This window comes from Ictalurus furcatus, chromosome 16, assembly GCF_023375685.1.
Source record: "Ictalurus furcatus strain D&B chromosome 16, Billie_1.0, whole genome shotgun sequence".
Taxonomy (NCBI): domain Eukaryota; kingdom Metazoa; phylum Chordata; class Actinopteri; order Siluriformes; family Ictaluridae; genus Ictalurus; species Ictalurus furcatus.
The window spans coordinates 11,580,026-11,596,208 of NC_071270.1; the positions used below are offsets into that span (position 1 = coordinate 11,580,026).

At 40.5% G+C, this 16,183-nt stretch overlaps 1 protein-coding gene across 1 annotated transcript in view; it reads left to right on the top strand.

Annotated features, from left to right (window-relative positions):
* The first annotated feature begins 3,663 nt into the window (after positions 1-3,663).
* Positions 3,664-16,183, top strand: part of tiam1a (TIAM Rac1 associated GEF 1a) — a 61,866-nt gene continuing 49,346 nt past the window's right edge. Inside the window, exon 1 of the mRNA XM_053644604.1 lies at positions 3,664-4,002. The gene's annotated coding sequence lies outside the window, so the exon portion shown is untranslated. The remainder of the gene's footprint in view (positions 4,003-16,183) is intronic.

Genomic DNA, 16,183 nt, shown 5'->3' on the forward strand with positions numbered 1-16,183 from the left:
CATTCTTTAAAGACATTTGATTGTTTTAGTGGCTGCTCGAGAATCTTAACCTGCAAAGAAGCTTTGCTTTGCTGGCAAAAGTGAATGCATGATAAGGTCATTTTAGCCATATGTTACCTATGCAACGCTGTGTATGGAGATTGTGAATGTGTTCTCATGCTAAAGTGATTTAATGTATTGTTTCTACGTGAAATCAAAAACTCCCAAAGATCCCAAATATACAAACACTGAGTGTGTGTGTATGTGCGTGTGTGTGTGACATAATCAACTGCCTTGCAGTGCAGAGCTAAATTTTCATTGTACATCATTGTATAATGATAACATTTGGTTTTCAAATCAGCAACTATGTGTGCTGCATTGTGTCCTGAAAAATGATGAGGTGGACTGCAGGACAAAAGCCTGCACTGAGATTCACATCAGCAGTAAGCCTACTAGCCTGGACCAACCAAAGAAATAATATGAGATTATGTCTGCAAGCTTTCTGTGCTTTCTTTTCTGAAATATTACTGTTTTTATCCAGCTACTGACAATAAATATTAAATTTTCATTGCCATGAAAAATGTAATATTTAAAAAAAAAAAATTATTATAATATTTACAATATTATAAAAAACTTTCTTAGAAATATAAATAGAATAAATATGTAAGAAACCTATCCCATTTTGATGTAACATTTACTTTGGCTGTTTAAAAATGCTCTTATGATATTTTTTTCCATTTTTCTCTGCAAGCTGAGAAGGTTACTGGTTTAGTTACAGTTTCTTTTCAATTCATGCTCATCATGATTAAAAACGAAACCAGGTGAAACAGTGACACTGACTGGTTTGGATTTCAATAATAATATGAAAAACATTACTTTAGACAAATAGTTCATGATTCCTATGCCCTATACTTGTACATGTATTACAGCAGTATTCTTTATTCATGCATTCTTTGTAGCCACCACTTACACAGGGACACATACTGTGATAAGGGGGTTGAGTAACAACATGCACTGTCTAGAATAGCATTTTGAAGGAAAACCCTGCCGTTTCAGTCATTCATCTGTGTGCATGTCTTAACACGCTCAACAGCTGTCACTGCACACACTGAGATTGACTGATATAATGCGCTGTGAATTTGGCGCTCATTCTTCAGTGTAGTGTCTTTCAATGCTTGCCATTCAATGCTAATGATTTATGTCATCTCTGCTGTACTTCACGTTGATATAAAGCTCCTTGCGTGCTGGAATGTCATCCACGCCTAGATTCCTGGAAGGTGTGTCCTCCTTGTAACTGTGGTGTACAGAGGAAATGAATCTCAGTCAAACCACGGGGAATATACAGGCTGTTACATGGTTTCTGACTGAAACCTTGGGTTTGGAGTTAATTAGATTTTGATTTTAATTTGTATAATTGATTTTGAACAAATATACAAATGATAGAATTGTTTGTCAATAGTAAGAAATTGTAGCTTACTGAGAAATAACTCTTATGTCTATCTTTTTTAGGGGGACACAGTGGTTTATTAGTTAGCATGTTTGCCTCGCACCTCTGGGGTTGGGGGTTCGAATCCCACCTCTGCCCTGTGTGGGAGGAGTTAGCATATCCTCCTCGTGCTTCGAGGGTTTCCTCCGGGTACTCCAGTTTCCTCCCCCACTCCAAAAACATGTGTTGTCTGCTGATTGGCATTTCCAAATTGTCTGTAGTGTGTGATTGTGCCCTATGATTGGTTGGCACCCCATCCAGGTGCCCCACTTTCTGCCCCGATTCGCCTGGGCTAGGCTCCAGGCTGTCTGCGACCCTTTTTAGGATAAGCAATTTCTTTCATATTTGGAAAAGCCTTCATTTCATCCTCTACCTCACCCGCTCTTGTGACACTATTACATTATCATTAGCACTGAGTAGTTTTCCAGCTCTTTAAATAATCTAAGAATGGGTGCAGTAAAACATTACCAGTCCAGCCAGCTTTACTGCTATAGCATATGCAGTCATAAGCTGAATACAGCAGGCACAATATACAGAGCTCAGACATCATACACAAGAGTAACATATCTAGCTTGCATTGTCATTATGAGACACAGGATTGCAGAAAATTACAGTGCTGAATGTAAGATAACAATTCCTTATTCCACCAATTTAACCCTTTAACATCCCGATGTTGACTAGTCTAGGTGGGTTAAACCTGAAGCCTTGTTCTCATAACTGTATATTTATTTTGCTGTATCTACGTTGAAACTAGCAACTTGTTACGTTCACACTTGTAGTTTGTCTCTTGTGGACACACAGTGAGTGTTACTGTTGTCACATGCAGGTATAGTTCCACTGAGAAACAGTAATGGCTATATATAAAGCTTCAATGTGCTTATAATGCACAAATTACACAATTTAATGCTGTAATGCAGTAATCAGTATAAAAATTGGCGTCATACTAGTTTCGCTGACATATTATCAAAGCAAATTACCTCTACTACCTCCATACAGTCACCAGAGGCACAAAAACGATCTCTGCTACTTCATTCCAAGCTTTATTTTTCTTTTTATTGTCTCTATACAAAATTAATCAGCAGTACATAAGTATATGACTGGGTAAGACGAACCAAGATTTTTTTTCTTGGGGGGGTGGGGGGGGGGCATTGAGTTGGAGTGAAACAGTAAATGGGAACTAATTGCAGCTGTGACCCAGAGTTTGAGTTGGAGCTTTAAAGTACAAAATGTAGTCTGTTTTATAGGTACCATTTACTCTATTCTGACAATTGGGTTTACTCTATTCCTCTTCTCTGACTGTATGTAGTGTACTTTTTACAGTTCTTGGCAATTATAATCCTATACCCAAGTTTTGATCTGCTCTTAGCAATGCATTTCTCCTTAAATTATTTTAGGTATAAAGCATTATACCTATCTATCTAGTCACATGTATCACGTTGATCGAAAGAAAACTCAGGTGTGTGTGTCTGTGTGTGTGTGTGTGTGTGTGTTTATGTTCTTAACAGCTAGAGCTAGAAAAGCTGGAAGCGTTCACTCCCTGGAAACTCAACAGAATGAAATGTGCTTATGGCATTTAACTTTCTCGGCATTGCTACTTCATCAGCATAGCATGTGACGACTGTAGAAGGGTGTTAATTCAGGTTCTGTCACTGGCAGGAGTCCAATATGCCCTGATCTCGTAACCAACCATGGAAACAACTGATCAGTGCTCGTAGCCAATTATGGTTACTCATTTACCAGTAGTTACAGTAACAATAATAGCATTTGTTCGAGCTGTGACCGTTCCCGGCAGGTTCCTGTGGTTTAAAATGCATGGGCGTGTGAGAAAGAGGTTTTCCCATGCTCTCCCTGTTTCCAGATAAGAAAGCAGCTAAATGATAATGTGATCAGCTTGTTTAAGGATATCTCCTTACTTACTTTAATGCAGCATGAAAAAGAGGGAGGTCTTTAAAAAACAAAAAAACAAAGGCAGTAAAGAGTAGTGAAGTGTGTCTGTGTGAGTGCATGCTTTTTCCTGGATGAACTCTCTGATACAGAGCTTTTGCCTAGTTTTCTTTAGAAAGTTCTCTTGTTACTTCAGTGGAACAGAAAATTTTAAAATGCAAACTTTAGTCTGTGGGAGTCATGTGACCCGGAGGCAAAGTGCCAGACTGCATGCTGGCAGTCGATTCTCGATCCAGGGGAGGTGAGACTGGAGAGGGGGAGTGAAGGAGGGAGGGAGAAAGAGGGGGAGGAGAGAGGAGGGTGGAGCAAGAGAACAAGTGAGTGAGTGAGAGAGAGAAACACACACACACACACACACACACCCTCTATACGCCAGCTCTTACCGGATAGACTACTCTACTCCACACATGACTGGAGAAACAAAAGTAACACAGTGGAGATAGAAGAAGAGAAAGAGAAGGAGGAATGCTAGCTCATGGTGGAATCTACAGTTTTACCTGTACAGCTTGGGATCTAACTGACCTGCAGTTCTTTCTTTCACAAAAGAGGAGAGCCATAGACGAGAGGAGCTGCATTTCTTGGACTTTTTAGAGGTACACATGAGCAAATCATAAGTCCACATAAGTGGATTTTTAATAGTCTGTATAGTCTTTTGGTGCTTCTTTGCTTTCTTTTACACTTGTGCTTCTTTAAATGGGGGGGGGGGGGGGGGGCTACCTTTGCTGCACAACTGGTGTCTTTATGTGTGTGTGTGTGTGTGTGTGTGTGTGTGTGTGTGTGTGGCCAGCATTGTTTTGGGTGGAGGTCCAGGTTTTCGAACCAAAGTGCCTTGTGGTCGTACAGCCCCTGCCTCCAGATGGAGGTATTAGAGAGATGAGTAGATTGGGGTGCACACTCATCTGTCTCTATCTTGCATGCATGCTCTGTGAGTGTGCAGTCAATATGTGGAGTCAATGACGTGAAATCTATCTTCTCTCTCACTCACTTCCACACTAACTTTTTAAATTGCATTGCAAGAGCGTGACGGGTCTCGCAAGTCTGTACCAGAAGTGTTGTGTTTATCTGAACCTGTCAAAACTGGAGCCGTCCCAGAACTCAGAGAGTGTGTTGCCTCGTTTCACACTCTTGGCTGTATCTTGGTTTGATGTCTCAGCTGTACTGGACTCTGACCTTTGGTGTGTGTGTGGGGGTCTGAGTTTGTTTTTGTTTTGTTTTTTCTTAAAAGGGATAAGTAATGTGGACAGGCAGATAACTACATATTTCACAAGATTTTCAGACTGTTTTGTAACTCAGAACTCAAAAAGAGAGAGGAAGATGGGATGATGTAAAAGGAAGTCAAACTGGGAGGGATAGAGGGTAGTGTGTAGGAAAAGGGAAGATGAGAAAGGCAAAGATCAGGAAGGAAATAAAAACAAAGAGTAAGTGGTGGGAATACAAGACAGGGGTCATAAGATGAAGATCATGTGAACGCAGAGAGAAAGAGAGAGACACGACTATGCTCTTGCTGGGGTCATTAGGTCGCTGCTGTAAGTCACGGCTGTGCAGCATCACTGCAGGCATCCAGACACACAGAAGGGGGGGCAGAGAGGGACATTTGATTTCGGTGTTATTTTTTTACATTTTCCTTTTTGATCTTCATACGGCTTACGAATGACAATCAAAGGAAGTCATTGACCACACCGATCAACACTGTGGTGCTTATTACAGTTGTGTTTATGACTGCTCTGCTTATTATCACTGTCATTTAATTGTCTTTAAAGACCCATTATAAAGCCATTTGAAGTGCAAAGTATGAAGGAAAGAAAATGAGGGAGCTAGAGAAGGGGGTGGGGGTGACTCCAAAAGATGACTATAAAGACACAAAAGAGAGAAAGAAACACAGAAAGTGTGCCACAATTGGCTTTTCGGTATAGTGCAATAAGAAACAGAGAGCATGAAGGGAAATGAGAATGCACAAGAGAGACAAAGAATGAGAGGAGGAGAAAGAAGCAGCAGACTTGCTCCTAGACTTTAAACATGTTCTGTCTTACACTCTACTTCTGAATGGAATTGCTTAGTGTGCAGTATGGTGGTGGAGAGCCAACCCAAACAAAGACCTGCTGCCTCTCCTCCACTCCACACCGAGGAGAGTTAAGAGACAATGCGCCACAATTGTGTGTGTGTGTGTGTGTGTGTGTGAGAGAGAGAGAGAGAGAGAGGGAGAACCTGTGTGTGTATATGCCTGTGTGACTCTGGTTTTAATGGTTGGCTGTGTTTGGGTAGTTTCTTTTAGAAAGTGCCTGCTCTTTATCACACTCCAGTTGCCCTGGCATTGTGACACACACACACACACACACACACACACACACATATATGTTTGTCTTAGTATCCTCGTGAGGACATTCCAATGATATTAATGCAGATAATTAATGCAATGCTACACCCAATTCTAACCCTAACCTTAACCTCAATAGCCAAAAGGAAACCTTTGGATCTTTTATTTATTTATTTTTTAACAAAATGTCTTCCCTAGTGGGGAGAAGTAAAAAAAAAAAAAAAAAGGTTTCCACAAGGTCAAAACTGTCATGCTTGTTGTGATTTTGGTACCCATCAAGATATAAAAACATACCCATGCACACATATGCTGTAGACAGAAGATTAAGCTCAGCAAGCACACTCCTTCTCTCTCAAACGGTTGGCCTTATCAGCTCTTTTCTATCACAGTCACAACTCATTGTGGCTCAGTCTGGATGTCTGACTTGGTGCTTTAAACACATTCTCTTCAAATGTAGATTATCTGGGGAATTGGGCTGTATTTTATCAGAGTTGTCCATGTGACTAGCACAAAATGTAAAACATGTTGAGATAAGGATAAAGAGACACTAGGCATTTTTTTCTGACAGACTGGAATATACTGGATGGCTACCGACATTTAGGTGCTTAATGGGGATGGTGTGTTGTGTATGTGTGGGAATATATGACATTTTCAACTATGTGGTTTCTCTCCATGATGACACATGCTCCAGCTATTATTTGAAAAACTAGAAGAGCTAAAAAATATGGCTACTGGGTTAAGGTTAGGGTTATGTTTAGGATTCAGCATAGTATTATCTAGCTATTTTAATATATAGGTCAGTGGAAATACCCTACAAATATATGGTAGCAATGCGTATGTTGTGTGTGAAGGAGGCACAGAGGCTCTGCTTTGAGTACACAGGAACCCTGAAGCGACTTCACTTGAGCCTTCTGCCCCAGTGGAGAAGGGGGCATCAGGGTGTGAGGTGGGGGTGGAGAGAGTCTCTGGAAGCATGTGTGTGTTTGTGTGTGTGTGTGTGTGTGTGTGAGTGAGTGAGGGTGTTGGATGATGTTACTTAAATGGGTCGTAGCATGTCTAAAGAACACCTTAATGAAGTCAATAAGAGAGCATGCTGTGTGTGTGTGTGTGTGTGTGAGAGAGAGAGAGAGAGAGAGAGAGAGAGTCGTTATAGTGACCTAGTTTTTCACACTGTGCCACAGTCACATCACTTAATATAATCCCTGTTATTTTCCCCAACTACAGAGAAACTGATACACAAGATTGCCATTGACTTACATACAGTAAAAAATGCAATATTTAAAAAAAAATAAATAAACATGTTGCATTCAAATGAAATCAATAACTCAACTCTTGTGTTATCTTGTTCAAATGTCCTCTTTCATCCTTTATCAGCTCCATGAATGAATGAGCTGCACGTGTTCTGGGCTTCCTGACCTCCCCTGCTGCTTCCTCCTCTCTTAAGCTAATGTGTGTCTTCCTAATGCACCATGTCCCCCCGCCTTGGTATTAGCATAGGAGTGTATAGCTGCTTAACCAGAATCACCCAGAGGGGGCAGCGGGAGGGGAAGAAAGGAGGAGGAGACACGAGGGAGGGTGTTGGAGGTCTAGGGGGGACGCTTTCTGGGGGAAAGAATCTGACATTTGCAAAAAGGCCCACAAATTTGTTTTCTCATCCTCTCCCTGCAATGTATAATTAATGCAGACGCTCTCTGCATCTCTTCAATCGTCCTCCATGTTTCTCTTGTTATTTTCTTATCCTTTACATGTTTTAAGAGAAGACATGTGTTATGTGAAGTGCATATATTCCCACAGGAACAGCAAAACATATAGAAACATGTATTACAAGCAATCATTTGTATTTTGTATTTTTGTTTAGCAGTGTGTGTGTGTGTGGCCAGCATTGTTTTTGGTGGAGGTCCAGGTTTTCGTACCAAAGTACGACCTTCTGGTCGTACACACACACACACACACACACACACAACACACACACTGTAAATGAGCTGTTATAATGGCTGGGATTAGTGCACTCCTGAGTAGTTTTACATTGACCCAAACTGAGGGTGTAGGATTAGGGTTAGCCAGTTTGTAGTAGCCAATTGTTCAGGCCTCAGTTGCATTTCACACCTACAGACACAGTGGGTGATTTTTCCACATTACGAAGCACTAGTGTTAGTTTGTTTGTCACAGTGAAGACAATAAAAGTGGGTGCTTGGATTAACATTTGTTTCTTTGGCCTATTGGCTGTTTTGCAATTTATATTGGCTGCAACAGTTCCAGTTCCCTGGCGCTAAAACTTTTGGTACACTGGTCATTAAAAATAAAACTTTTGTGGGAGGTCTGGTGGCCTACCCATTGGATACCTGAACAAAAATATCATTATCTTAAAATAAATTGATCTCATCAAGTTGTTAGCAGTTATTACATAATAACAGTTATTACATAATAAATTGCAAAATACTGATCTCAGATCACCATGAGCCCTTGCTTCATTTTTCTCACACCCCTTGTAACTGACTCAGAGCATTGGTAAAGACCAGCTTGGGAGAGGAGCACAGCTGTAGACAAACTCATGGTCCATTACTTGTTTTAGATGCTATCGCAGTTTGGTGTTAGCGGTCAAAGAATGAAATGACACACAGGAAGCACACAGAAGAGAGAAATCGAGTCTATAAGTGTGTGAGAGTATGTGTGCACAGAAGGAACAGTGTTGATGAAGTTCTTTTCCACCTGGCTGCCTCTATGTACCGTGTGAAATGATGAGCCCAGAGTAAAAGGGTATTTAACTCACAGGAGTTTGTCTGTGATCAAGCAGCTTTCGATGTTTTTTTTGTGCACATGCATTTCAGTAACATGTGGAGGAGATCAGATCATTTAATGGAAAGATCCAAGATGGCAGCTTGTTTTACTTCTCAGCTCACATGTTTTGAGGCACTCCTATCGTTTGTGCTCTTGCACTACTTCACTTCACTTCACTTTACTTCAAAGTCTTCACCCTTTGAGCTGGATCTCACTGACGAAGATCTCGCCCCCCCCCCTCCCACACACAGCGCTCGTACTGCAGTGTGTCTGTCACCTGTGCCTTGCAGTCAGGCTACCTGATCACACATTTCACCAAAAATGCCATTTTGCTTCCTACAGCAACAGGCAGGAAGTCATGAAAGCCACAAAGGCCCATGTTTTAGAATCTGAAGTGGACTTCCTCCTTTCTGCAAAGTACATGTTTGATCTCATATCTTGCAATTGTAAATTAGCATGAAATTCTAACACAGGCTAATTCACTAGGAAGGAGAGACATTTAGCAGGTATAGCATTGGCAGAAGGGGTTTATAATTTTTCTGAATGCTATGGTTCTGGCTTTAAATACTTACATAGTTCTGTATTTTATATATCATGCTTATTCTATAATATATTATGCTTCATATAACGGTAGTGTTTATTTTACTACGAAGTGCTGTGATATTACATCATGTGTTTAGAGAACATTGCAGGAACGTTACAGCCTTCATATAAACTGCCAATATGTATTCAGTGTTTTGATAACATCAGTGTTTTTATACATAACTCTAAGAACTTCTGGTTCCTATAATGTTTAATAAATATTCTTGGTATTTTTTATTTGAATGGAATGAATGAATGGTCGGCACTTATTTATCCAAAGCAATTTAAACTGTGTCTTATTCATCCATTCACACACACACACACACACACACACCAATGGTAGCAGAGCTGCCATGCAAGGCGCTAACTTGCCATCGGGAGCAACTTTGGTTTCAACGTCTTGCCCAAGGACACTTCGGCATGTGGAGTCATGTGGGCCGGGAATGGAACCGCCAACCCTACGATTAGTGGACAACCCACTCTACCACCTGAGCCACAGCCGCCCCCATTTTTTAAAATTTATTATGTATTTATTTATTTATTTTTACATAACGTGTATAAAAACATTTTTTAGCTTCTATAACAGAATCTTTTCCCCAGTGTTATGTGAGAAACATTCTAAGAACATCGTGGACTAAACAGGTGCTACATTACTACTACACCCTTTCAGAACATTTCAGGAGTGTTATTTCTCTTACATTACAGCCTAAACTTCTGTGAACCTGTTAAATTAATTACTAAACTTGCTGCTAATGTTCTGGACACCTTTACCAGTTGACAGGACAGAATTCCTCATAAGTGAATATAGGAGTGAAATAGGACAGAATTCGTCATGAGTGAATATACATTTTGGTGCGGATTGCTAAAGGAGTGTTGTTAATTTGTTGATGAAAAGCAACAGTGTGTGAATTGTGTGTTTGCGGCTGACACATGCTTGACCTCAGTACCTGCTGTTGAAGATCACAGCTCAAATGTAAGGAGAGGTGAGTATTTGCGTTGTGATGTGTGGTATTCATGGTTTTTATAGACATGAGAGTGTGAGTGTGATGGGACAGTACGTTGTAAGAAATCATTTATTTACATGTAATTTACAGTTACTCACTGTTAATTTTTGTATATCAGCAAGAGTGAATTTTAATAGTGTGGTGAGGGATTTACCCGAACACACACACAGACACCTGGCTGTTGTCTCCTTACTGACGAATTGCAGTGTTAGGATGAATCTATTGTGATTCAAACCTATACTCAGCTCTCATTACAAAATGAACACAAAAGCACAAAAACGCAACGACTGACTGCCTAACAGGTGACATTTGTAAGTGTGTGTCACAAAAACACCATCCTACAATGGCTGTTACTATTTTAAAAAGGTTGCACATTCTTTTAATAATGGCAGACTGGATCTTATCTTAATTATGGAGACAATGTTGACTACATATGCTACTCAAAAGTTTTAAACTCTCTCTATGAGCATTTGTGTGTGTGTGTGTGTGTGTGTGTGCGCATCTTCATTGTTTGTGTGTGACATTCTGATCTTCTCCGGGGCCAAAACAAAAGTTGCGGTCTTACACCTCCCTCTCCGCATTTTCCTCCCCTTTCTTCTTTTCTACATGCACTTTGTTTGTAGACAGTGCATGTTGACCCAGGTGCAGCAGAACGGGAGAACCCTCATTTCTCCTCTTTAAAATGCTCCCTCTTAAACCCCCTGCCCATCCCCCATCTTGTCTGGTCTTGCCAGGGCTCGTATGAATCCGGCCCATCAGCTGTGGGAATTTCTAAGATCTGCCCTCAGGTGTGTTGGGTGTGTCCATGTGAGCACCCCCCCCCTCTCTCTTACTAAATGTCTGCCCTGTTTATGAGAGCCTAGTAGCAAAACCCGGTTCTGAAGCTACTACAGTGCGTGTGTTTGTTAGAAACAAATTCACTAAGTGTCCTTCGGAAAACTAGCAGCTTCTAAAAATTATTTTGCGTGTGTACACAGATCAAGTGCACAACTGGGGATGAAAGAGACAGAGGTGAATATATTTTTAGAACATAATAGACATTTATTCTATATGGAATTTTGTCACTGAACAAGGCATTGAACTTCTGATTTACTTATCTCACTTTGCGTCTTCTCCCAACTTACAGGGTTACTGTATCTACTGGGTTTTTTCATGTTCTCGCTGTGTGTCTTCTTTGGTTTCCTCTATGTTCTCTGATTTCCTCCCACTTTAGGCTACACTAAAAGTAAGTCTAGGTGTGAATGAGTGTGGGAATGTGTGTACATGGTGCCTTGCAATGGAATGGCGTCCCATCCAGCATGTATTCCCGCCTCCAGCGTATATTCCTGCCCAGAGAGGCTCTGGATCCACAACGATCCTGCTAGATAGTTAATGAAGTTGAATGAATGAATGACTGAATGAGCTTTGCTTTTCATGAATAACATTGTTCTTTGTTCATTTACGCATCAATCCATCCATTTTCTGTACCACTTACATAAAGCATAGAGCACAAATCTGAAGATTTAGATCTCTACTGAGGATCAGAGGTGACAGTGGAAAGTTAAAACTCTCTGAGACAGGGTGAGGAAGAAACCTTGGAACTCAAAATGGATCCCATCCTATTCTGACATCAGATACTGGCATTATATTGGCATCATTACTTCTCTACGACTGTGTAATATAAAGTTAAGCAGAGCAGTGGTAGCTCAGTGGTTACGACAATGGACTCCTGATCGGAAGGTAATGTCAGGTCATGGAAGGTCAAGTCCCAGCTCCACCAACCTGCCACTTCTGGGCCCTTTAGCAAGGCCCTTAACCCTCAACTGCTCAGTTGTATAAATGAGATTAATGTAATGTACCTCTTATCCTACACAGGGTCGTGGGAAGCCTGGCTCCTATCTCGGGGCAAAGGCAGGGGTCACCCTGGACGGGGTGCCAACCCCACAGGGTACAATTGCACACACTCACACACGCATTTACACACTACAGACCAATAGGAAATGCCAATCAGCCTGATTGAGTCCTCTGGACTCCCTGGAGGAAACCCCAGAAGCACGGGAAGAACATGCAAACTCCACGCACACAGGGCAGAGGCGGGATTCGAACTCCCTACCCTGGAGGTGCGAGGCAAACATGCTAAACACTAAGCCACCATGCCCCCCATTTATTTTACTGGCAAAAAAAATCCTATGTAACAGCCAATAAATAATTGTTAAATTTAATGTAGATGTATTATCCAGGTCATACTCCAGTAATTCTCTTATGATGGGAGAATTACTGGAGTATGACCTGGATAATACAGTGTTGTTTGTTGTGATATAGGAACAAAAAGGCCCATTCTCGTCTCATCTCTGCAGCAATTGACCAGTGCGTACCTTGTAAAAAGTTGAACAGTTTTATAAACAGAGGAGTGCAGTAGTGTTGATAAATTCTACATTGTTTTATTTTCTTAATTAATGTAGTCTAAAGAATGAATTGATGAATTGATTTTGCTTGGTTGGAGATATGTTTCTCTTTTATCGCTGAAGATGTTTATTATGGATTCAGTATTTCAGCACCTGCATCTTAACATGTATCTGAACATATATTTTAACTAAATAGAATTTAAAGTGGCTTGGAAAAAAAATCAACACACACTAACACTTGTAACATACTCACTAACAAAAAGTTTGCAACCATTTTGGATGAGCAGTGAACAAAACATTCACTACCTTCTGTTTATCACCCAGCCCATTATAGGAATAGGAATAATAGGAAAGTACGTTCTATAAAAAAACCCACCATGAACGTGTGCTTCAGCCAATTCTAAGAAACCATGCTGATTAAGCATAATAGCTTGTTTGCATGTTGGCAAGTGTTGGAGAGCTGCCTTAGACCTTGTGCTGGGAAGACAATTAAATCCTAATAATAAAAACCGACACAGAATTAGACTAAAACATGTATACAGTCAATATCATTCTGTTTACTATCATTTTCTTCTCTTTATCACTCTCTGCATTGTTCTTTCTTTAACTTTAGAAAGCTTTACTAATGCTGTAGCTACCTAAATGCCTAAACAACAAGTATTACAGTAAAACCATGTTCCATCTCTTTGCAGTTTCTCCTGTAACTTTTAGTAAAGGTTTTGCTTCTCGTTTGAGAGTGTGTGTCAGACATGCTGCCTTACTAGGCAATGAGGCTTGTAAATGGAATGGAAACAAAAAGATATAAAATGATAAATGCATTAAAACTAGAATCTCTGTGTTGTTCCTTTCATTAATTCATCAAACCAGCCAGACAGCTTCTCTGTCTTAATCTGTGTCTCCCTGTTCAAGTGTATATATATATGTGTGTGTGTGTGTGTGTGTGTGTGTGTGTGTGTCTCAGGCTGCAAGGCTTTGTTCAGGCGTGTCAGTGGGAGAGTGTTAATGATAAGTTCCCTTCGCCAAACTCCTTCTCTCTGAACAGCCGAAGGGCCCATCTGTGCTTACCCCCACCCCACCCCACCCGCGCTCTTCTTCTCCTCTTCTCCTGCATGTCATCACTCCATCACTGCACACTCCCCTTTGCTCTCAAAAACGGAGGACAGACATTAGCCCCATTCTCCCATCTCTCCCTACTTCACTGCTGGTAACCAGGTAACCACCATCCAGTCGTTTGTGTGTGTGTAGAGGATGTAGACATGAATTCCACTAAATAGACATATTCAGAGATGCTTTCAAGGCAGCTATACAAGTCATTGAATTAGATTAAGCCATTTAACACAACCAGTTACAGAAAACAGAATGAAGCTTTGCAGTGACATGAAGCAGAAAGTAATAGTTAAAATAAAAAATACAGATCATCCAGATCATTCGTTGAACACATTTTGCCTTCAGACCTACAGAATGAGAAATCCAGCAATCATATTTACCCATTTAACCAATTTTACCCTAGCCTAATCTTGGTGATGAAATTTTATCTGATGATTACTTGTCATATTAAGAAATGTGAATTACAATTTAACTGTGTCCTCTGTTGGCTTTATCCCTTTATAGTACAAACAGTACTGTAATAATGCAAATACACAGCAATGTAATAACACTAAATTAGACAAAATTGACTGTAGTATGTATGAGCATAAACCTTGTACAATTATAATGTATTGTTCTGTATTAATGTACTAAATTTTGTAGTGCATAGCTTCACTAAATGGTACAGTGTGTAGTAGTGTTGCTGCCTCACAGCTCTGGCATCCTTGGCTCGAATTTTGAGCTTAAGCCATCCCAGTAGGTGCACTGGCTAATATAAATTGCCCATAGGTCTTAATGAGTGTCTGACTGTGAGTGCGCATGGTACCCTGTGATGGACCCGGATGACAGAGTTCCTTGAGTCGAGCTTATTTCCTGTCATTAGTATGAGCACTGAGAGTGCAGGGAGCTATACAGTTTAATCTATGGTAAGCCCATGACTAGAGAGATGAACTGATGAGTCCGACTTTGAAGTGTCTGTAGTTGAACCTTAAACCTTCAGAGAGAATATAAATCAGAGATACTACTTAAGACTAGGCTACAGTGCTAATCTCTGTGATGTTAAGTAGAAGAGAGAAGTTAGATAAAAAATGCTTCTTATACTGAATGTTTATAGCACACTGGAATTTGATATGGCAGTCAGTGCAAGAATATTCCATATTCCATATATGATCCATGTACATGTACAATATATTACTAACAACTGACATGAAATAATTATTCATTCATCCATCCATTCATTCATTTTCATACTTCATCTTGGTCAGGGCTGTGGATCCAGAGCCTATCCAAAGATCACTGGGCACAAAGCCGGAATACACACAGAAAGGGACGTCAGTCTATCACAGGGCAGCATGCATACTCGCGTTCACACACTCATTTACACGTAATTAGCATAGCCATTCCATTAACTTGTTTAACATGTTTTTGGGAGGTGGGAGAGAACACGGCGGAAACCCACACAGACACAGGGAGTACATGTGAAACTCCACACACACAGTAACCTGAGCTCAGGATGTGAGGCAGTAATTTATACTGATATTTATATTGATGCTGATGGTTATTGTTCAGAACATCAGATATGAATTAAGCGGTCAATGTGAGTGTAAGAGGGCAAACATAGCTTTGAAGCAATGCATGTGCAGACATGGAGGAGGTAGGTGTCTTCTTGTTTTATTAGGAGAAATGGACAGTTTACAATGAACATTTAGAAACCACTAGCCACTATCTACTTTTTCAACACCTGCTAATGGTTTGGATTTGCTTCAATGCAAGTTGCACTTATTACATACACTACTTATTTCTTAGAGCCATATTTTGGACTGAGTGCCATGGATCTTGATTATACAGTCTAACCCTTAGTAATCTGTAATGATAGAAGGTTTTATGGTACCTCTTGTGGTATAAACACTCAGCAAAATCCCCAAAGTTTATTCAAGCTTAAATGAAACTGTGTAAGACTGGGGATTTCTGTGTGTGTAAATCAGAATTGCATAGATCTTTAGCATGTGTAATTTTAACCCTGATGGGATTCCTTCTCAACATCTCTAAGTTGGAACGTTATCTGCATAAGTTGGTCTTGGATTTGGCATGTCACACACAACCACTGCGCTTATACAGAGTCAACACCCTCATTTCTATTTGATACAAGATGAAAATGTTGTGGTTGCAGAGTGTCCTACATGTCTTTTACCAGCCAATGAGGCTTGAAGCGGGAACATAAATTCACCAGAACCAGCGCTGATAAGCTTCTTGTGAATGAGCCAAGACTTGAGATACAAGAATCTCTCTCTCTCTCGCTCTTTCTCTCTCTGTCTCGCACTCTCTCTGGCTCCACTTCCCTTCCTCAACCCCCTATTTTCTTGTCAGCTTTGGGATTGTAGCTGCTCTCATCTTTATGCTAAGCTTTGCTAAGAACAATGGCTCTCCTTACTCCTCCCAACTCCATGACTTTTTCCATGCTGGGAATCTGATGAGGAATGTGGGAAGTGGAGACCTGACCTGAAGGCAGTAGGTGTAGCAGAGATGTAGAAGTGAAAGCAGTTAGTGTGAAACTAAGATACACATTCTTCTTCAGTCAGAGAATTTGTAATCACAGTGAAAGCCCTCCATAATTAATTAACAACAT